Below are 25390 nucleotides of genomic sequence, written 5' to 3'. Positions count from 1 at the left end.
GACTAACTTTAATTCCTATCGGGATTGAACCCTTGTTCAGTAAACATTGAGTCTATAATGATGTCTTGTAGACTGTACATAAAGTGGGTTCATTAGGACTTGTGGCTGTTAATTGACTATTGTCTTTTGTATCAGGGAAAATAATAGCAAATAAGAGTTAACCATTTTGAACGCAGATTTTTTAAAGTAATTTTATCTATAGTAAAATAACAACTTGTTTTATAAATAATCAGCTTACTCAACTACCCTTGTCAACATAATTATTGTCGACCCCAAAGTCCCGCTGGATCCGAGCAGTTGGGACCTACTCTATTTATATTCGTTCTGTGTTACTTTTACTAGCATTGAACCATCGTGAATATTATTTACCTATGTATTCGTTTTTTGAAAGTCGATAGTGTACATTTTTACGGATTAGATGTGTAGTGTACAGCCAAAAAAAATGGATTTCCCCTTTTGACTTTACCTCTTCTTCTTTTTTCGTATATTGATGTACTTATAATAATGTTTAATGTTAAAGAAAATTATATTTTTTTATTTATTTATTATACGCCCTAGTGGGCATTTCTTTAAAAAAAAATACAAGCATTTTGTATCAGAGTAAACACTTAAAAATTAATACAATAAAGAAGAATGTAAACATAATGGCAAAAATGAATCCTCACGCATATAATTGAGTTTAAAAGATTCAACAAAACAAAATAGTAAATAGCGGAGAAGTTATATGGGTACATAGGTATATTTGTGTCTAGAAGAATAAAAGTGATAGAATATACAACATTCATACTGATTAGTTTTCAAATGGAATATATCACCCAGATCAGAATATTTGTTTCCGAGATTGTGAAGTCTCGGAATCGGAGAATTTTGGTAAGCTAGTGTCCTGATATTATTATATACAGCAAAAATACATATTCTTCTATTATTCTGACTCTTGACATGGCTCGACTCAAGTATTTGATTCACTTGGTCGTGCCATGTCTTCCTCGGGCGTCCCAGACTTCTGCTACCATTCACATTTGCATCGTATATTCTCCTTACACTTCTTTCTTCGCTCATTCGCTCTGCTTTCTTGATCTTACTCATTACACTTATATCAGCCTTGCACTCTTTGCAGATCTCCACATTTCTCACACGATCATACATGGTTTTAACATACATACGCCTCACGGATCTCATTTCTACAGCATTCAGTCTACTTTCATCTTTTATCTGCCAGTTCCATGCCTCATTTCCGTACATCAGGGTAGGTTCCAGCACTGAAATATAAGAAAAACATTTATTTTATGGAGCAAACATTTATATTCTGGTGGTTGAGGATGTCATTTAAAGACAGGATATCATAAATACTATAAGAACAATAATTAAAACTAAAAGTTCACGTAAAGAAAATATCAGGACAAGGACAATTGTGGCAGAATGATCGAGAAAAATATCAGGACAAGGACAATTGTGGCGGAATGATCGAGAAAAATATCAGGACAAGGACAATTGTGGCGGAATGATCGAGAAAAATATCAGGACAAGGACAATTGCGGCGGAATGATCGAGAAAAAATATTAACGAAAAAATATTTACAGCAGCAACTTTTTTAATAACACAATTTTTCGTGAATATTTTTTGTTGTTATGTAAGTTATCAAATTAAATCTGAATTCTTGACACATAAATTACAATTTTGAAAATGTCACTTAAATTCAAAACAAATCCGATTTCATTAAACTAAAGTTACAATCACCCACAGACATAAAATCTACCCACTACTGAAATTAGTACATTTTTTTTTTATTCATTAAAATGGTTATTACAATTATTAAGAATGTTAAGACCACCAAGTTAGGCACATGCCCGTCTTGTTGTGGTTAATTATATAAACAGTACATTAAAATAATATAACAAGATTAAATATAGAAGATAATAAAAGAAATATATATTATATAATTTAAAAGAAAATAACCAGTATAGAGTTAAAGAGAATATAAGTAGTATATAATTAAATGATAATTATTATAAATTCAATGTAGTAATAAGAAAAAAAATAACGATTGATATTTTATACGTGTGAGTTAGTATTTATGTAAAATACAGGGTTTTCCAATAGAATTAGAAATAGAAGTAGAACTACGCCATTAATAAAAATGGAACGATACACGCTTCAACAACGCATTGAAATTATTAAAATTCACTTGAGGCCCATTTCCACCTCGGTGGCTTCGTCAACAAGAAAATTGTCGCATCTGGGGCTCGGAAAACCCAAGAGTTATTGTTGAAAAGCCTCTCTATCCTCAACGCGTGACTGTTTGGTGCGATTTATGGTCCGGCGGAGTCATTGGACTTTACTTTTTCGAAAATGAGGCTGGAGCAACAGTTATGGTGAATGGATTGCGCTATCGAGAGATAATTAATGATTTTTCATGGCTGAAATTGAATGGTATTGATCTAGACAACGTTTACTTTCAACAAAACGGCGCTATGTGCCACACAAGCAACGAAACCATTGATCTTTTACGATTGAATATCAAAATAACACCTCTTATTGGAAAACTCGTACATTAAAATAAATTGAAAGAATATATATTATGAACTTATGTCTGATGATGTGCATTCTATATTTTATATAACATACTTATTTTTTAATTCAATATTTAAGGTATCATGCGTCGTGAATAAATTAATTCGCAATTAAAAGGCACTCGTTCGAATATTAACTAACGCGCCATCAGTTTAGGAAGGTGGTTTCTTTCTATGACCTAAAACTGATCCACTTTAGTGAATCTACGATCAAAAGGTTATTTTCACATGAACGATCAGAAGCATTATTTACGGATGAAACACGGCAAGGGGTTTCAATAGATGTTACTAATATTATTGTATTCATAGAATTCTGTGAAAGGGTTATGCACATTTTGTGATTATGTTTTGGAATTCAAGAGAAACCCGTGGATTGCTGTAAAATGGCAGTATTTTTTTCACAAGACCCAAGTTTATTTACGAAATTTGTCTAAAATTATGATATACTTAACTGATGTACAGGATTTTCTAATAAGAGGTGTTATTTTCATATTCATTCGTAAAATATCAATGGTTTCGTTGCTTGTGTAGCACGTAGCGCCGTTTTGTTGAAAGAAAACGTTGTTCAAATCAATACCATCTAATTCCGGCCATAAAAAATCATTAATCATCTCTCGATAGCGCTTTCCATTCACCGTAACTGTTGCTCCAGCCTCATTTTCGAAAAAGTAAGGTTCAACCGCATCAAAAAGTCACACGTTGAGAATAGAGAGGCTTTTCAACAATAATTCTTGGGTTTTCCGAGCCCCAAATGCGACGATTTTGCTTGTTGACGAAGCCACCGAGGTGGAAATGGGCCTCATCACTCAAGATGATTTGCATTTGATTCACTCAAGTGAATTTTAATAATTGCAATGCGTTGTTGAAGCGTGTACCGTTCCATTTAAAAAAAACGTAGTTTTTGCTTGTCAAATGTTGAAAAACGACAGCTTCTAAAATAACATCTACCGAAATAGCGGGCTAATCAAAATAACACCTCTCATTGGAAAATCCTTCATTTTGCTTCATCTTCATCTACAGATAATGTTATATTAATATTTTTTTTTCATGGGCTTTATATATAGCAATAACGAATAGTAGAACTTAGTAAATATTGAAGTAAGTAGATTGAAGAATTAAAAATGCTGAAGATAACAATATTAAATGAACATGCAAGAGGTGACATTATTGTGTTATTTTAGTTAGTACAACTAGAAAAGGTTTATTTATTTATTAAACGCCATAAAAGGCTTTTGCAATAATGTGATACACGAGATTATAAGTACACAGTGGTACATAGGTGAATATTAGTATTACATTTAAGAACACAACAATATGTATACAAAACGACATGGAATGCGATACAGCTGAAATTTTCTTAAGGCATAGAATGTTACAATAATAGAAAGCACTTCATTTAAACAGGATAAAATATACCGAAAAGGTGACTTGCCAACAGATATAATCTAGCAAAATATCATAATAGCGCAAATAGTAGTGAGTTTATTGTTACAATCAAATTTATCTCCACTTGGCCACTATGGCCGGCGGGTATGCCAAAGTAGCTTCAACAATTCAGGGCTGTCAGAGACTTGACAATTAAAAATAACATTCAGAAACACACACACATACACCCTCACACACAAACACACACACCCACACACACACACACACACATAAAACATAGATGTATGTATATTTCTTTGATTTACAGAAATTAATCTTTAGTTTACAGAAAGACATGTGGTATTTTAGTTATTTAGAAACAGATAGATTAAATTATAGAAAAAAGTTACTCTCTTCGAAATTATTTCTTATCTAACTTTAAAAAAATTTCTTAAATAAGTTCAGGTTTTGACACATGTTGATGGAATTGGGTAAAGAATTGAACAATTTTGGGGCAATATAGTTGATGTGCCTTTGGCCCAGTCTAGTTTTGCAGTGAGGGACTGTGAACTGTGAACACGCATGTGGTATGTCTCTGGCTCGAGCGATTTGTGTTTTTGGTGAAATTTATAGGACGTGTAAATATAAATTTGAGACATTGAATACAATAGATACATTAAAATAATACATCCGTTAGCCAGCACTATAAGGTTGGTAGGGATATAGCAAAGTAGTAGTATAAAAAGGTCATGGGAGGGGCAGTATTACTAATTTGTGACAAGCGTCAAAAGATAGTTTCTAAACTTTCTATAAGTGTGAATAATGGTCAATGTAGCAACGTTACAGTTGAGTCACTGTTGATTGGCGCGTTCTGACAACCTCAGAAGTCATCGCTATCGGAGCATAAAACTTGTTTCGTACATTCTTTTTCTTATTTTGTCTTGTTTAATTTATTTTGAAATGCTAAGTCTGTTAATACATAGGTGGATTTAATGGATATTGGTAGATATTTGTCCAATGATCAGTCCGGTGATCAACTAAAAAGAAGTAAAAATACCGAAACCCGTGTTTTAGAATGGAATTATGGCTAAGGACTAAACAAATCATATCATCAGGAATTGGACTTGATAACTACAAAGAAGTTTGTCGATCCGTGAGAAATATTTAAGTTGCAGGCGAATTCCAGTTATTTTTTTAAAGGATAAGCAACTTATGTATATATTTATCTGGTGGAATCTATCCTTCGATACGAAGATGAGAAATTACAAGCAATACTTATAAATACAAAATTTACAAATTGCTTTCGTCAAAAAAATTGTCACACCTAATATGTACGGAAAAGTAATGTTTTAAAAAAAAATATTTTTTTATTTTTATTTAGTTACAGAAATCATTTGCTGCCCATCTCAGTAGGTGTGAAAAGTAAATAAATAAATAATAAATGTACAACTATTGTTTTATTGGAAGGGAGTATTTACAATGAAAGGACTTTTCTAGTTGCAGTAACTGTGGAGAAAGTAAATATAAAAAAAACACTAGGGCACACGTTTTACAAAGAAAAGGTTGGAAGTTTTTAAAGAAAAGGTTTTAAAATCCCACTAATATCTAATAAGTATAGAATATTATGTACCAGTCGTTTTTAAGAAACTAAAAAACAACTTTGCACTTGAGGAAAATTAGAAACCTAACACTAAAAACTTAAAAATGTGGTAGATGACCGGTCGGTGGCTGAGTTGACATTGCGTCCCACCCAGACGTAGTCCTCCATCACAACACACACAAAACATAAGCATACACAAAGTATCACTAACAGACCAGTTAGACAAGCGTACAAAGAAAACATAAAATGTCCGACGGTAAATACAAGCTTTGGACAAAGATACTATCAATATCATGCTATAAAAGCACTTGAAAATAAAATTGAGAAAAAAAAAGTTCAGACACAAAATTGCAAAATGGATGGAAAAGACAATATTACCAAAATAACATAACATAAAATAATAAAACCTACACGTAACACACAAAACCAATATAAAACACACATCACTCACAAACAGACAATATATAACATAAATATATTATTACTATTATTACTAAAGTTTTCAAGTCATATGATTTTCTCATTGAAACTTAGTGAATTCTAATAAGATTACAAATTAAAATATTAGGTTTAACCACTGACGTTACAGTACATATAGATTTGTTATTGTCTCACAAAATTAAGAAAAAAATTGGCAAGTAAGAAACGCTCTTATGTTTCCAGTGAATTCTTCAATCAAACATTGTTCATATATGACAAAGATAGACATTCAAAGAATATGCGTGAAAGAATGAAATAAACGCAGTGTTTTCGTATTTAAAAGTTGCATAGAATATTGCATTCTACATCATAGGTGTGACTGAGATGACAAGATACGCTTACTCGCTTACATTAAGAGGAATACGGAATGCTGTGTGCCTACTGTCCTAGGTTGTCCTTATACATACGGGTTACTAAGTTCGCTATCTCACTTTTTCCAATGGCGTTGAAAATCTTCGGGAAACAATCGAAATGATTGTATTTTTAATAATAATAAATAATTTACGAATTAAATGTTATTCCTTGGCTTTTCTAGTATTTTTCGATTAATTCAAACATTCTTATCATACTTGAGGGCCGATATACCGATTTTAACTTTAATTAATTTTATTTTACTTTAATTTTAAATCTATATTTTGAGCTTAAATTTATCTTAATCTTATGTTTTTTTTTCACCAACATTATATTTATTTTCTTTAAATGTATTACGTAATTTTTTTTGTACTATAAAATGGAGGCCTCAGTACGGGTAAGCCACCCAGTGAGACCAACATTACTAGATTGTACCATGAAATGTAAAATATTGTACCGATTTAAAAAAATATTAAAAAATCACCAGCAACAGTTTCCGTTTACTGGTGTGGTACTAGAAGCTTTTAAAATATTTTCAGGTTATTTGTAACCCGGGAATGTTTGTCTTTATTTAAAAATGTAAATATTAAAGGAAATATGAACGAATCTATAAAATTATTTTTAATTTATATATTTTTCTATTTACACTGTCTAAATCATTAGCCCATAACTATTACTCCGCAGATTATTGATAATACTTGGTGTTGACGCATTACAAATAATATTTCTCACTTTTCTATGAATATAATATGCTGTACAATTCTGCTCCTTATACAATTGTTCAAACAAAATGTTAAGGTAGAACCGGTAAACAAGCAGCCGTACCATCTGTTTTTCACAAAACCTGTATTAGCTTCAAAGTATTATTATTAAATTGCATAAAAAATAGTTGTATGGGAATTAATGTATTTCTTTTTTTTAAAAGGTTTTATTTTTGTAATAAATAGATTTATTTATTTATATGTACGTCTAAAAAGACTTTCACATAAAAGTGAAACATGATACAGTGTACCTAATGCGGAGATGTATTTTATAAAAAATACTAACAGTATGGGAATTAATGTGTTTTATGGGAGTTAATGTGTTTTCTTTTTAACGTTTCGTTTCGTTTCGTTTAAAAAGGTTTTATTTTTGTAATAAATTGATTTATTTATTTATACGTCTAAAAAGGCTTTCACATAAACGTGATTTATTTATTTATTTTTGTAAGAAACAAACAGCTTTTATATAATATACAATAATAGATATAAATATACAAGTTAACTGAAGTCAAGCCACAGAAGTTTCTTATGTTAAAGTGCATTAAAAATGAAGTGTTTTAGATACATGATACAGTGTACCTAATGCGGAGATGTATTGTATAGGAAATACGAACAGTATGTAGATGTATTCCATTATAAAGTTAGGACAAAATAGATCTTCAAATACAAAAATATGAAACTGTGATTACAAGTATAGTGAGAATATAACGAAAAATAATACAAAGAGTAACAATAAAACTAAATGTGAAACAATATCAGTAAAAGTAACAATAAAATTAAATAAAATATCAACTTGAACAATACTACATTTAAGACAAACCACTGAAACTAAATTCCCAACGCTACTATAATTTGTAGGATTCAACGAAGTGCTGGAAAATATAACGCTTAATTCTATAAATTGTCCCATTAAATACATCAATAGTACCCCCAAACCTGTTGCCTAGATCATGTATCCTATTGGTTAGTGAGTGTCTGATAATTGGTTGTGTATGTACTATAGAATAGTGTTACATTTCGTCTTGTGTTTCTGGCCGGTACCTGGAATTTTGATATTTTTTCCGAAAGCTTTATTTATTGAACAAAGAGAATTATAGGGCGGTTATTGGTTATCCAATTAAACATAATGAAATTAATGTCAAATATCGAATATTTTACAAGATTGTCTCAAATAATTTTTTTATTTATTTTTATAGTGAATACCTCACAAGAGTCCCAACTGCTCCCGTCTGGAGCCAGTGAGACAATGGCATCCCCAATTGGGGGATGTTGTGAGGCTGAAGGTAAGTGGGGAAGGGAAAGAGGAAGGTGGGGAAGTACCTGGCTATTCAGATCTAGTCACTAAACACGGCTAAAGCCATTTGGAGCAACGTTTCAATTCTGAATGGTGGTCTTACACCAGGGCGATACTGCTAGTATCTTCCACTCTGGAACGTGCCGCAAATATACTATATATTATTTTAATTAATTAATTGTGAAATAACACAAATTAATCAAATAAAATTTATTTGCACACGCCGGGTTCGAACCCGCGACCTTCGGAATGGCAGTCCAATGCGTTACCACGGGACTATGCCGGCCGTCATAGTCCCGTGGTAAATCACAAAATTGTGATTGTTGCGTAATATATTTTTTGGACATCATGTTAACCCTTTCAGATACGAGAACTGTGAAGAGGACAGCAAATTCAATGCCATTTCAGTAGGTAAGGGTGAAATGGAGCGTTTCACAGACATGTTGTCCTCTATGATGCACTAGTTGCCTTGGTAGCCAAGAGATTTCAGCCAAAACTTGTAGCGCACTGTAGACTACGAGCACTATCTTTTTTTAGTTGATGTCCGACTGTCAAAGTGACTGTTCCAGAGTCTTTCATTGAATTTTGCATTTTTTTGAGGAAAGCAGTATTTTTTTTACCAGAATTTTAACTGAATGGGATTGACCTTTATAAAACCATGGTGCGTGTACCTGGCCCGATTTCGATTGTTTTGTTGGGGAATGAAAAATGCAAAATTTAAAAAATTATTATCTAAACTGTGAAATTGATACAGTGTAAATAATTTTCAAAAAAATAGTGGTAATTGCAAGTAAGTAAGATGGTAAACATTCATAAAAAAATTGACTGGAATTACTTACTATTAAATGCCGTGATTTTTCACGGGTTTGCTAGTTGAATAATATAAATTGAGCGCTAGTTTTTTGCACGAAGCAGGAAAAGTAAATAAATGGTTAAAATAAAGTGATAAATTACTTAGTGCCACGAAAAAATTGTAAAAAAGCGTTTCGATGGAAAACATCAACTCAATTTATTTAAGCCATTAATTCTTAAGTTAATATTTTGTTTTGATATTAGAAGATTGTAGATTATTAATGTTTAAAGTAGAACATTAACAAATTAGTCCGTTTTGATAGAGTTTTACCACGCGAAATTGAATCAAATCGCATATTTCACGCAGGTGCTCTTGTCCCGAATTTTTTCCCCCGAAGGGTTTTCCAATAAGAGGTGTTATTTTGTTATTCAATCGTAAAAGATCAATGGTTTAGTTGCTTGTGTGGCACGTAGCGCCGTCTTGTTGACAGTAAACGTTGTCCAGATTAATATCATATAATTTCGGCCATGAAAAATCATTAATCATCTCTCCATAGCGCAATCCATTCACCGTAACTGTTGCTCCAGCCTCATTTTCAAAAAAGTAAGGTCCAATGACTCCACCGGACCATAAACCGCACCAAACAGTCACACGTTAAGGATAAAGATGCTTTTTAACAATAACTCTTGGGTTTTCCGAGCCCCAAATGCGACAATTTTGCTTTTTGACGAAGCCACCGAGGTGGAAATGGGCCTCATCACTCAAGATTATTTGCATTTGATTCACTCAAGTGAATTTTAATAATTTCAATGCGTTGTTGAAGCGTGAATTGTTCCATTTTTATTAATGGCGTAGTTTCTACTTGTCAAACGTCAAAAAATGACAGCTTCAAAAGTAACATCTACCGAAATAGCGGGCTATTCAAAATAACACCTCTTATTGGAGAACCCTGTATAATGGACGGTATCCGAAACTATTATAATTTTGAAGAACACGTATTCTGACATCTAAATAACATATATGTACGTATTTTACTGAAAGTTTCTAATGATATTTGAAAATCATTCGTTATAGGCTTCCAGTTCCATTTAAACAGAATCTCTAAATAGTATAAAATCAAGTCGCTATTTGCGTCTGACTGTTCCTGTGCTTAGTTTTTCTAAACTACGCAACGGATTTTGATAGGGTTTTCACTATCATTTAAAAAAATTCTTCTGCAAGGTTTATGTATATAATAAATTCATATTATATTTATAGAATGTAGAGAAAAGTTGAGCAAAGCCGGATCCACGTCAGCTAGTAATTTGATAATATATTAACAATATTTCATATAAGTAAGTTTTCTCCTTGTGGGGTACGTTCTGAAGTTGAAGGGGTTGGAGAAGTAATGAGACGGAATACAAGAAAGTTAGAAAGATAATTCAGATAGAATGTTTCGATTCTGAAAGGAGGTATTTAACCAGGGCGATGCAGAAAGTATCTGGAACATATCACAAAAAACTATGGCTTCCCCGATTGGGGTACGTTCGGAAAAGGTATGAGATGGGGCAGAGGTGATAAAAATTATTGATATAAAATATTGCGAATTTATTTAAAATCTCTTCAAACTATTTGCATTCATGTTGAAATCGGGACTATAGGCTTTTAACGATTGATTTTAAAGATTGCCATAATGTGTTTTGGCGACGTCGGAACAGGTGTTCATAAAAATTCTAATATTTTCTAATTTCGTCATTACATAATATCAGGATAAGCGCTGCTGTGTGAACACGTGTTCCGATATATTATGAAAGTACTGATAGTTTATTAGGAAATGGCATGCTGTCAATTTTTTAATAGGATTTTAATAAATCAGCAGTACTCATTTTTCTCCATGTGAAAGTAATCGTATGTACTAATCAAGAAAATGTTATTATTCATTATTGAAAAATTACATTAACTTTTTCATAGAATTGTATTAATTAAAAAAAATACAGTGATAATCATAAGGTTAGCTAGCAATAAAAATTAAATTGAAATACAGTGTAAATAATATTATTAGATAGCAAAAACAAGTAAATTGTAATACAATGTAAATAATATAAAAAGCTAGCAATAATAAGTAAATTGAAATCATAAAGAATCGAATTCTTTGTAATCACTCGATGAGGGAAAAAAAACAAAAAATGTGCGAACATATTAAATGGATCTTGCTTGTCTACTAAAAGTTCTCATTCACAAAAAGGATAATAAATTTGTATAGATTTGATTATTCTCCGCTTTCAAATTCTTTTCCAGAATTAGTTTCCAGATCAATAAATTTTTTAAATAATAATGTGATGTGGTAATATTAACACATTTCACGATTACCGAAATCCTTAGCGGCGCACCATTATTATTATGCGTCTATATTTTAAGAAATTTATTAACTCTTTAGTCTGAAATATATTAAGAGAAGGTGAAATATGGCGGCGGTTATTCGCAATATATCAAAAGGCAAATTTCTCAGAAAACTTTTATCTGGAGGTATCTTCCCGAGCGGAAGATTATCATTCGAAGCGGTTATTGATTTGCATATCTCGCCCGGAATTACTAGCCGAAATACGGGCATACATCAAAAATGTGAATAATTCCGGAGAAGTTAAAGACACGGAGCTTTCTACAGAAAAAAATATTGGCACGATAATTGACCCTTTCAAACGAAAAAAATGGTTTTATCGTATGAAATTTTATTTTTATATATTGTATTTATTATAAAATCAAGAAATTACAAGTATTTTAATAATTACAATAAATTAGTCACATAATGCTGCCACAGGGCAGTTTGTTTGCAGGTTCCACCATTTTAACTTTATCGAGAATATAGAAATAATAACTAATAAAATTTGAAAATGTTTATTTTAAGGTTATCTAGTGAGTTCAATAATGTCAATATTGGAAAACACATTATATACGTCTTTATGTTCGGTATTCTTTTTATTAATAAATAACTACGAAATTTGGCTGAGTCGGTTTTTAATAATACATCCGAAAACAGTAAATAAACGTCGAAAATACAACAAAATGATTTACGAAATGAAGGTTCGAGAATGTTCCGAAGCGCGTCACGTAGGCAAAATGATTCGATCTCGATGTCGCGGTTGGTGGTACTGTACTGACCATTTCGTTCACGTTGTCGTTTATCTAGGTAGAAAATAAAACATTCTCGAACATTCCAGTTGCTACAGAAACAAAAATTAAAAAAATTAAAGAAAATCCAAGAAGCTTGTTTGGAAACTTCTAGAATAATGTTTGAGTCAAGTAGTGGCGTACCACTATCTACATATATGTCACTAGTAAGGAGTCATATAGAATACAATTCCACGGTTTGATACCCCCGATTTATTATATGTAATCTATTTTCATACTCCAAGCAGGTCAGTTACAAGACAGTACCTACTATAATATATTATTGTAGCAATTCTACATCAACGTCCCAATATTACACTCAGCTAGGAAACAAATACTCGTTGTTGATATATTAAGTACATCGATTTCAATATATAAGCATACCTTATTGAACTTTTTTTCATCAAATAGGGGAATATTCTCATAAAGCTATTTAAATTGACTAACACACTAACCGTATTTTGTCGGCTGAAAGAATTTTTTTTTTTTGATTTGTTAATATTTTGTACCTACATACTGTGTGGATCAAATTCAATAATATTTTTACTTTATATTTATTTTTGTGCAAGTGTTTTAAACATTTAAGTCATTTTTTGCACTATTTACGAGAATAATTACGTAAATATTGTTATATATATGTAAAAGCCCTAATAGGCGTAAAAAATATATTTAAAAAATTTAATTAAATAAACAGAATACTATTGAAACAGCTTGGGACTATTCAATATCCCAAGGTCTTGTCTAGAATATTGGAATCTTCCTTGTTCCTATCTTTCCTTCAAATTCTTACCTAGCAAGATAGAAGATTGTAGTCTTCAAAATAAACTACCCAATTGGCAGTGAGATGAAAAGTTTTCAACATACGTTATATTGTCGCTGCAAAAGGATCGTTTGCCTAAAATTGAACTAAAATAGTGGATTGAAATTTGACAATTACCCCAAATTGAATGTCGTCGTATTGTGGAATTGTGAATTGTGTTGAATTGAAATTGATTGTGTTGTGAGATTTGGAACAATTTTCAAAAAACCTTTTAAACGATCGCTCGACATAAATTCCAATTTTATAGTATCTAAAAATATTGGATGGACGGTGAAATCTAGGTGGATTCATCGGCTTTAAGCCGCAGTAAGCAGTTTCATATGTTTCAATTATAATATTTTGAAGAATGGTATTAGTTCAATAATATGGTAAAAGTATACCAATCGCTCGATTGGGTAGCTCCTCCTTACCGATTAGGGTTAAGATTAATATTGATTTTAAAATCGATGAAATGAGAAATTGGTCGGGACGTCATGACCTTTACAGCCAAAAGGAAAATCTCGGTAAGGTTATACATTTATAGGTAATTATCAGCTTACAGCATAAAAAATATATAAATAATTACACTGGTCTAAAACATTTAAAAAATTTAAGTGCAGTCCCTTAAGCATAGCTAATTTTTTTATATGTATTTAGTATCCATAAACACGAAATGAAACAAAAAACATTTTTTATAGGTCAGGTTTTTTTATTATTTAACAATGTTTTTTTACATAATTCTTCCATAGTATGACGGGTACTTACTTAACAAAATTTCAAAACTAATTCAATTTTTTTTTTGCTCCTGATTTGCGCTTGTGAGTATCTTGAGAGTCTCTCTGCAGGGTCCAGCAATAGTCTGCTATCATAGGTGGACTCCACTTTCCTTGGTATCGCTTTTCCACAGCCGCAATGTCCTGGTGAAATCGTTCCGCCTTGCTCCCCACTGACATCTCCCATATTTTCGGGGAAAAAGTTCAAATAAGAGTGAAGAAAGTGTATTTTTAGTGACACGTTACATCCCATATTTTTATAGGCCATGAGCATTTCAGACACAATGCTGATAGTCTTCACTTTTAAGACTTCCAAGAAAGTTCTCGACAACATTCTTGAAGGCTGACCAAGCGGCTAGCTCGACTGTTCTTAACACTGTTATGAAATTCGGATCGGTCAAGACCTTCCATATTTGTGGTCCCACGAATATTACTTCTTTCATTTTTGCGTCGCTGATCTTAGGAAACCTTTGGTTTAAGTAAATCATGCCATTTCCATCCTTAGACAAGCCTTTGAAAAAAATTTCATCAAACCCAATTTATTGTCTAAGGGTGGAAGTAAGATATCATTAGATTTTACTAAGGGAGCATGTTGAACATTCTTTGTGCCAGGTTTAAGGTGCTTTCTTGTAGGCCAGTCCTTGGTCTTTCCTGTCTCTGCTGTCCCACTCGCACAGAAAAAAACAATACTTTGTGTATCCCGCTTGCAGTCCTAACATGAGCCCTATTACTTTTAGATCACCACATATTTTCCATTCGTATTTTACATATTTAATTTTTGTTAGCAGCAACTTCATGTTGTCATAGTTCTCTTTCATGTTTGTGACATTCAAATGACATTCGAGCCTAGTGTTGCCATATTATAAAAAAAATCAATGATAACTCACGAATAAATATGAATAAATACACATTTAAGTAAAACTTAAAACCCATAAAAACCTGACGTGATAGAAAAAAACTAATTACATATCTGAAATCAGCGTGAAATTTCCTGTCAGATTTGGCTACTTTCGTTAAACGGACAAAAAATGTGTTGACCAGTGCTATCTCAATTAATATTAGTAAAAACAATTCACACTGACAGTGGGCACGCAATGAACACACGTAACAGTGGACACACATTACGCTATACGCATCATGGCTTGGCCTATCAACATATCGCTCGTCATACACTACCAATGGGAATGTATGGCGAGTGATTTGCTGAAATCTGTCAAGCCATAAGAATATAGCTCCTTCATAGCGTGGTCTGACAAGGCTTCAAGTCATTAGTATAGTAGTTAATGTGCTTAATTAGATTATGTATTAGTATATTATTATTTCGCTTTATAATTTACCTCTTGTATATTTTTAAACATTTTCAAAAAATACTTAACTTAAAAAATTAACGTTCTAAAAAAACTTCACCAAATTTACAATTTATAATTCACAAAAATTACCACGTACTTACCCATTAGGGTCACATTCTTTTCAACAATTGTAAAAAATATTAAAAATAATATACATATTGTTATTGTCATTATAAACACTTACCTAGTGATTGTAGCCATTTATAGTAGCTTTTAAGATAAATTATTGTTATAAATTTTTCAGTTATTTTTGATCGATTAAGTAGACCTTCAGGAAATTTAAAATGTTTATGTGTTTAATTCGTAGAACCACGTTTATTTAATAAAAATAACCAGTGTTAATTCAAATTAACACGAATTTTGTGATTATTTTTTTACTCTAACTGTAGCAATAAAGAAAATTTTATAGCTTGCGTTTTTTTGTGGTGCCTATTTTTTCCGCTTGGTTGCAATTCTTTTTCCCACCACAAAAACGGTAAATATTTTGACAGCTGCAGAATGTGCGTTCCATCGAATTTCTACCGTCATTGATTACTTAATTAAAGGTGAGATTTCAATATTTTCTACTCGAATTACATATTTTTAATGCATAAAGATGTTCTATAATAACAACATCTGTTTAATTCACTCTTCAAATTTATTTGTCAAACTATTATAAATGAAATTCTATGTTCATTCAAATTAACTCTGGTATATATGTTATTAGTAAGTTCTGAGAAATAACTTAATGCACTATTTAATCAAAACTGTGCTACACTGTGAACATTAAAATTATCTTAGAAGAAAATGGTGAAAGTAAAACTTCATATTTTTCTTATTTCAGAATTAATTTACATAGATCTAGATTTAATACCAGCATCGCTCCATAAAGCAAAATGGAACCGTGTAATGTTTTTTCCTAAAAAAACATATTGCTCGTGCTTGTTCATTGGACGAAAAACAGAAATGGGGGCAGCTTTTACAAGTCGGAAGTAAATTTGGACAAATTTCGGTCTAAATCTTCGTTTTTCAATAACTTATTGTAAGGTTCATATTACCATCCGATTTATTTTTTATGGGAGTTATAAGTTTTTTGTTATTCGGATAATCGAAATTTTATGAGAGAAATAAATGGACTAAATTTAATCCTGAAAGGATGACATTATTACTTTCGGAAAGGATATTTTTTGTAAGGAATTTCAATAAAATAATGGATGCTTCTTCAAGAGAATCTACTCTGATTTTGTCAGTTTGAATTGACATCTAAACATGTAGGTAATACGTAATATGAATTTAAGTACCAGATTTTCTAGAGACAAAGAGTATCGTGCTTTAGTGAAAGCATATGTTTTGTAATTCTTTCTTACTAAGAACTTGCAATCATTATAATAAAACTTATTTTGATGCTGATATCCTGTCGTGTACCTTAGGAGCTTTTAAAAAAAATTGTTAACAGAGTATTGTAATAATTAACCCTTTTCTAAATTTAATACATTACATTCATCATTTATTCATTATCACTCTTACATATTATTTGTATTTAACATCAAATGTACGTGTGTGTATGTATGTATGTATGCATGTATGTATGCGTATGTATGTATGCAACTATGTATATGTATGTGTGTACGTATGTATTTATATGTGTATATGCATGTGTATGTATATATATGTATGTATGTGTTTATACGTGTATATATATATATATATATATATATATATTGTCCTCTTCCCGTATTATGTTGATCCAGTAAGAAGTTGTTAGACTAAGTTGATCCACCTTAAACACCATATAACTTGGCTATTATGGAATACATCTGAATGAATTGACAACAGTGGTACAATAATTATCAATGTTGCCAGTTTGCCAGAAAAACCATTTGATATACTGTTAGTAAAATTTTCAAAATTTGTATGGAAATCGGATGCATAATTTATGTTGATCTACCCAAATTGGCATACTTATGTTGATCTCATATACAGGGTGTCCGGAAACTCGTAGTACAAGCGGGAAACTGGTGAATCTACATCACATTTGGAGTCGATTTTGTAGTATAATTTTTTTTTATTTGAGCATTCGTTATCGAGTAAATCGAGTTTGAAGTTGATTTTTTTTTTTTTTTTTTTTTTTTTTTTAATCAAATTCTTATAAATTATTACTGAAGATCAAAGTACCCAACTAATTAAAACTATTTGAAAGTAAAACAAATGAAGAAACTCGGATTTGAAGCATTATTTTGAAATCACCCTTCATTTAACCCGGTGTAATCATAAAATATTTCTGCTCTGCAGGGTTAAAACATCTGTTATTCAACCCTAAACACCAGAAAAAACTTTAACCCTAAAATAGCCGAAAATTTTTTTTTTTTGGTTTTTTTTTTTTTTTTTTTGAAAATGCTCAAAAAAAAAACTTTATGTTTTTTTGGGTTCCCCATGTGGTGTAGATTCTCCAGTTCCCCGCTTGTACTACGAGTTTCCGGACACCGTGTATATTGATCTATTCCCGTAGTATGTTGATCTACCCAAATTGGCATACTTATGTATGTTGATCTCATATATATATTGATCTATTCCCGTAGTATGTTGATCCAGGTAAGAAGTTATTAGACAAAGTTGATCTGTGTCCCTATATATGGTTTTACTAAATGAACCAATCAAGGGGCAATCGGTGGACTGTTCATCACAAGGTTTTATGTGATTCCGTAATCTTTTGTGATATTGAACTCAAAGTATTAGTCTCTATAGTCGAATATCGCATGAAATGACTGTGAAATGGTACTGTTTCAAATCAAAATGACGTGTGTTGCTTGAATTGTTTATAAGAAATGTATGCGTATTTAGATCGAAACGAAAATTTCGCAAAAACAAATCCATAAAAAAATCATAACTTAGCAGGGGTACACGGGTTCATAGGGTGAGGTTTGTCTAGGTCCTGACGGCGGATGCGTTTTCCCATCTACTGCGTGGCGGGCCTGATCGAAATAAACTGGTTGAAGGATACCTTTCGACCATAAAAATCCAAAATGGCGGCAAAAGGAATAATGTTATGTAGGAAATTTTGAACCTGTATCTTTTACCATCTCTCCTGATTACGCTTCGTGACTTAGTAGGGGAGGCCGGGTTCTTGGTTATAATGGGTAATTAATGGATGATTGGACGCGGTTAGAGCTAACTAAAAACTGTCCAAAGAAGCGAAGCTAGCAGTCCACAATGGAGTGCTGGTACCTACCCTAATATATGTTGCTTGAATTGTTTATAAGAAATGTATGCGTATTTAGATTGAAACGAAACTTTCGCAAAAATCAAATCCATAAAAAATACCTACTGCGTGGCGGGCCAGATCGAAAGAGACTGGTTGAGGGATACCTTTCGACCATCAAAATCCAAAATGGCAGCAAAAGGCATAATGTTATATGGGAAATTTTGAACTTGCATCTATTACCATCTCTCCTGATTACGCTTCGTGACTTAGTAGGGGTGGCCGGGTTCTTGGTTATAATGGGTAATTAATGGATGATTGGACGAGGTTGGAGCTAACAAAAAACTGTCCAAAGAAGCGAAGCTAGCAGTCCACAATGGAGTGCTGGTACCTACCCTAATATACGGAAGTGAGGCATGGAACTGGCAGAAGAAGGCTGAAAGTAGACTGAATACTGTAGAAATGAGATCCCTGAGGCATATGTACGGTAAAATCATGTATGACAAAATGTGCGTATGCTGTGTCTATTCTACAGATATTTTATTAGAGCCTGTTAAAAGGAGCTAGCAGCATTGATCCCCGGTGCACCGTGCACGTGCTTGATACTCGACGGACCGAGCGGAATACACGTTCACAGTTAAGTTGATGTTATCTATACATATATGAACGGGTCGTTTCTCCGACTCGTTTTATCGAAAGTCGGCTCGCATGTGGAACGAGCTATCAATATAATCCGGGCCTCTTTAAGACCCGCATTAATAAATTCATTCCTACAGCCCCTACCTTAACCCGCCTCATAACGCTGCCCAACCGGTTGGCGACATAGTTTCTATGTATTTAACGTGTAAAGACAGGGGCGCTCTAGTGAGAGGTGTCACATAAAAAAATCATACCGCCGAATTTGAATATGGAGACTTACAAAAACTTCCGTCTGGAGCCAGTGAGACTATGGCATCCTCAAAGGTGACCTCAAAGGAGATGACGAGGAGGAAGGTGGGAGAGTACCTGGCTATTCAGATATAACCAAACACTAATTGTAAAATAGTGCAAATTAATTTTAATAAAATTTATTTGAACCCGCGACCTACGGATTGCTAGTCGAGAGCCACCTCAAGTAGTTTGATATGTTTGGTGACTTAGCAGGAGTGCCCGGGTTTATGGGGTGAGGTTTGTTCGGTTCTTGGCGGCGGATGCGCTTGCCTACCAAATGCGTGGTGGGCCGGATCGATTAATCCTCTTTCAACGCATCGCCTTGCAACGCAGTAGGAGAGTTGGAATCTTATGTTTATCACTCGAACACACTGACCTCCAGAATACTACCCACCCATCCATACCTATTTCCTTCCCAGAACTCACTGACCTTCCTTTCTTTCAAAATACCCCCAACACAGCATTCACAAAGATGACATAGGCCTTGAGAGTTACGATTTTCCTTAGGGCCTCCTGTGTGGAGACGATGTAAAAAAATACAAAAAATAAACAACTTTCTCGCTAAATCGTTGGCGGTGACTAATGGTAGGTGTATTGGTTATCTAATAAATGGCTCCCGGGGCGGCGGTACACATAATTGTAATAATTCTCGAGGGCTCTGATGTACAGACATTATGGCTCCTGTTGATTGACGAACATATACTAAAACATCGTTGGTTGGAATCGGTGCTTGAAATGACTTTAGCCATGTTTAGTAAAAAACAAATTGGAATAAATTTTTCAGCAATTTCAATTTAAAATTTGAAAAATTAAATTCTCACCAATCTAATCACCGCAATTTTAATAGGCACATATTATGGATATTACGCTTTGTTTCAACTCAATCATTACAAGAAACTTACGTCGGGAGAGATGGTAAAAGATACATTAAAATAAAATTTTATTCAATCAATGTTCAAAATTTCTCGTATAAAATGACTTAGACAAATCTCACCCCATGAACCCGGGCACCCCTGCTAAGTCACGAAACGTAGTAAATGATGCATTAAAATTACATTTTTGTTTAATCAAGTTCAAAAGATTTTTTAAGCATGGATTTGACGTTTTTGAAAGTTCCATTTCAATATAAATACGCGTGAGGCAGTCTATCCTCTTTAAGTACAGAGTCATTTTCATAGAATATGGATGTTCTAACGGAATCTAAAAAGTACCACAACGCGCGCGAAATTGGCGGTTACAAGTTACAACACATGCAAGCGGTCAAGTTTGTCAGAAATATATAGATCAACAAAATAAATCGTGTAAAATGTATATGCGACCGAAAAATGGGCGTGGCTTACAGCAAAATCTCGATGACACAAGTTGATCTGTAGGGATTTACATATGTATGCCAGCTTGGGTAGTGGATCAACATATCCGGGGTGGATTCCAACCAACCGATTCCAACCAACGATGTTTTAGTATATGTTCGTCAATCAACAGGAGCCATAATGTCTGTACATCAGAGCCCTCGAGAATTATTACAATTATGTGTACCGCCGCCTCGGGAGCCAATATATTAGATAACCAATACACCTACCATTAGTCACCGCCAACGTTTTAGCGAGATAGTTGTTTATTTTTTGTATTTTTTTACATCGTCTCCACACAGGAGGCCCTAAGGAAAATCGTAACTCTCAAGGCCTATGTCATCTTTGTGAATGCTGTGTTGGGGGTATTTTGAAAGAAAGGAAGGTCAGTGAAATCTGGGAAGGAAATAGGTATGGATGGGTGGGTAGTATTCTGGGGGTCAGTGTGTTCGAGTGATAAACATAAGATTCCAACTCTCCTACTGCGTTGCAAGGCGATGCGTTGAAAGAGGATTAATCGATCCGGCCCACCACGCATTTGGTAGGCAAGCGCATCCGCCGCCAAGAACCGAACAAACCTCACCCCATAAACCCGGGCACTCCTGCTAAGTCACCAAACATATCAAACTACTTGAGGTGGCTCTCGACTAGCAATCTGTAGGTCGCGGGTCCAAATAAATTTTATTAAAATTAATTTGCACTATTTTACAATTAGTGTTTGGTTATATCTGAATAGCCAGGTACTCTCCCACCTTCCTCCTCGTCATCTCCTTTGAGGTCTCCTTTGAGGATGCCATAGTCTCACTGGCTCCAGACGGAAGTTTTTGTAAGTCTCCATATTCAAATTCGGCGGTACTTAATTTTTTTATGTGACACCTCTCACTAGAGCGCCCCTGTCTTTACACGTTAAATACATAGAAACTATGTCGCCAACCGGTTGGGCAGCGTTATGAGGCGGGTTAAGGTAGGGGCTGTAGGAATGAATTTATTAATGCGGGTCTTAAAAGGCCCGGATTATATTGATAGCTCGTTCCACATGCGAGCCGACTTACGATAAAACGAGTCGGAGAAACGACCCGTTCATATATGTATAGATAACATCAACTTAACTGTGAACGTGTATTCCGCTCGGTCCGTCGAGTATCAAGCACGTGCACGGTGCACCGGGGATCAATGCTGCTAGCTCCTTTTAACAGGCTCTAATAAAATATCTGTAGAATAGACACAGCATACGCACATTTCGTCATACATGATTTTATCGCACATATGCCTCAGGGATCTCATTTCTACAGTATTCTGTCTACTTTCAGCCTTCTTCTGCCAATTCCATGCCTCATTTCCATATATTAGGGTAGGTACCAGCACTCCATTGTGGACTGCTAGCTTCGCTTCTTTGGACAGTTTTTAGTTAGCTCCAACCGCGTCCAATCATCCATTAATTACCCATTATAACCAAGAACCCGGCCTCCCCTACTAAGTCACGAAGCGTAATCAGGAGAGATGGTAAAAGATACAAGTTCAAAATTTTCTACATAACATTATTCCTTTTGCCGCCATTTCGGATTTTTATGGTCGAAAGGTATCCCTCAACCAGTTTCTTTCGATCCGGCCCGCCACGCAGTAGATGGGCAAACGCATCCGCCGCCAGGACTTAGACAAACCTCACCCTATGAACCCGTGTACCCCTGCTAAGTTATGATTTTTTTATGGATTTGTTTTTGCGAAATTTTCGTTTCAATCTAAATACGCATACATTTCTTATAAACAATTCAAGCAACACACGTCATTTTGATTTGAAACGGTACCATCTCACAGTCATTTCATGCGATATTCGACTCTAGAGACTAATACTTTGAGTTCAATATCACAAAAGATTACGGAATCACATAAAACCTTGTGATGAACAGTCCACCGATTGCCCCCTTGATTGGTTCATTTAGTAAAACCATACATAGGGACCCAGATCAACTTTGTCTAATAACTTCTTACCTGGATCAACATACTACGGGAATAGATCAATATATATGAGATCAACAAAATCTTTTGAACTTAATTAAACAAAAATGTAACTTTAATGCATCATTTACTACGTTTCGTGACTTAGCAGGGGTGCCCGGGTTCATGGGGTGAGATTTGTCTTAGTCATTTTATAAGAGAAATTTTGAACATTGATTGAATAAAATTTTATTTTAATGTATCTTTTACCATCTCTCCCGACGTAAGTTTCTTGTAATGATTAAGTTGAAACAAAGCGTAATATCCATAATATGTGCCTATTAAAATTGCGGTGATTAGATTGGTGAGAATTTAATTTTTCAAATTTTAAATTGAAATTGCTGAAAAATTTATTCCAATTTATTTTTTAATAAACATGGCTAAAGTCATTTCAATCACCGATTCCAACCAACTATGTTTTAGTATATGTTCGTCAATCAACAGGAGCCATAATGTCTGTACATCAGAGCCCTCGAGAATTATTACAATTATGTGTACCGCCGCCCCGGGAGCCAATATATTAGATAACCAATACACCTACCATTAGTCACCGCCAACGTTTTAGCGAGATAGTTGTTTATTTTTTGTATTTTTTTACATCGTCTCCACACAGGAGGCCCTAAGGAAAATCGTAACCCTCAAGGCCTATGTCATCTTTGTGAATGCTGTGTTGGGGGTATTTTGAAAGAAAGGAAGGTCAGTGAGTTCTGGGAAGGAAATAGGAATGGATGGGTGGGTAGTATTCTGGGGGTCAGTGTGTTCGAGTGATAAACATAAGATTCCAACTCTCCTACTGCGTTGCAAGGCGATGCGTTGAAAGAGGATTAATCGATCCGGCCCACCACGCATTTGGTAGGCAAGCGCATCCGCCGCCAAGAACCGAACAAACCTCACCCCATAAACCCGGGCACTCCTGCTAAGTCACCAAACATATCAAACTACTTGAGGTGGCTCTCGACTAGCAATCCGTAGGTCGCGGGTTCAAATAAATTTTATTAAAATTAATTTGCACTATTTTACAATTAGTGTTTGGTTATATCTGAATAGCCAGGTACTCTCCCACCTTCCTCCTCGTCATCTCCTTTGAGGTCACCTTTGAGGATGCCATAGTCTCACTGGCTCCAGACGGAAGTTTTTGTAAGTCTCCATATTCAAATTCGGCGGTACTTAATTTTTTTATGTGACACCTCTCACTAGAGCGCCCCTGTCTTTACACGTTAAATACATAGAAACTATGTCGCCAACCGGTTGGGCAGCTTTATGAGGCGGGTTAAGGTAGGGGCTGTAGGAATGAATTTATTAATGCTGGTCTTAAAGAGGCGCGAATTATATGGACGAGGAAAAACAGATGCTGATAGCTCGTTCCACATGCGAGCCGACTTACGGTAAAACGAGTCGGAGAAACGACCCGTTCATACATAGATAACATCAACTTTACTGTGAACTAAATACATAGATAACATCAACTTTACTGTGAACTGGCTCTAATAAAATATCTGTAGAATAGACACAGCATACGCACATTTTGTCATACATGATTTTACCGTACATATGCCTCAGGGATCTCATTTCTACAGTATTCAGTCTACTTTCAGCCTTCTTCTGCCAGTTCCATTCCTCACTTCCGTATATTAGGGTAGGTACCAGCACTCCATTGTGGACTGCTAGCTTCGCTTCTTTGGACAGTTTTAAGTTAGCTCCAACCGCGTCCAATCATCCATTAATTACCCATTATAACCAAGAACCCGGCCTCCCATACTAAGTCACGAAGCGTAATCAGGAGAGATGGTAAAAGATACAGGTTCAAAATTTCCTACATAACATTATTCCTTTTGCCGCCATTTTGGATTTTTATGGTCGAAAGGTATCCCTCAACCAGTTTCTTTCGATCCGGCCCGCCACGCAGTAGATGGGCAAACGCATCCGCCGCCAGGACCTAGACAAACCTCACCCTATGAACCCGTGTACCCCTGCTAAGTTATGATTTTTTTATGGATTTGTTTTTGCGAAATTTTCGTTTCGATCTAAATACGCATACATTTCTTATAAACAATTCAAGCAACACACGTCATTTTGATTTGAAACAGTACCATTTCACAGTCATTTCATGCGATATTCGACTCTAGAGACTAATACTTTGAGTTCAATATCATAAAAGATTACGGAATCACATAAAACCTTGTGATGAACAGTCCACCGATTGTCCCTTGATTGGTTCATTTAGTAAAACCATATATAGGGACACAGATCAACTTTGTCTAATAACTTCTTACCTGGATCAACATACTACGGGAATAGATCAATATATATGAGATCAACATACATAAGTATGCCAATTTGGGTAGATCAACATACTACGGGAATAGATCAATATATATGAGATCAACATAAGTATGCCAATTTGGGTAGATCAACATAAATTATGCATCCGATTTCCATACAAATTTTGAAAATTTTACTAACAGTACATCAAATGGTTTTTCTGGCAAACTGGCAACATTGATAATTATTGTACCACTGTTGTAAATTCATTCAGATGTATTCCATAATTGCCAAGTTATATGGTGTTAAAGGTGGATCAACTTAGTCTAACAACTTCTTACTGGATCAACATACTACGGGAAGAGGTCAATATATATATATATATATATATATT

Source organism: Hesperophylax consimilis, chromosome 14, assembly GCF_061612785.1.
Source record: "Hesperophylax consimilis isolate HC1 chromosome 14, BYU_Hcon_1.0, whole genome shotgun sequence".
Classification (NCBI taxonomy): Eukaryota; Metazoa; Arthropoda; class Insecta; order Trichoptera; family Limnephilidae; genus Hesperophylax; species Hesperophylax consimilis.
This window is presented reverse-complemented; position numbering follows the sequence as displayed.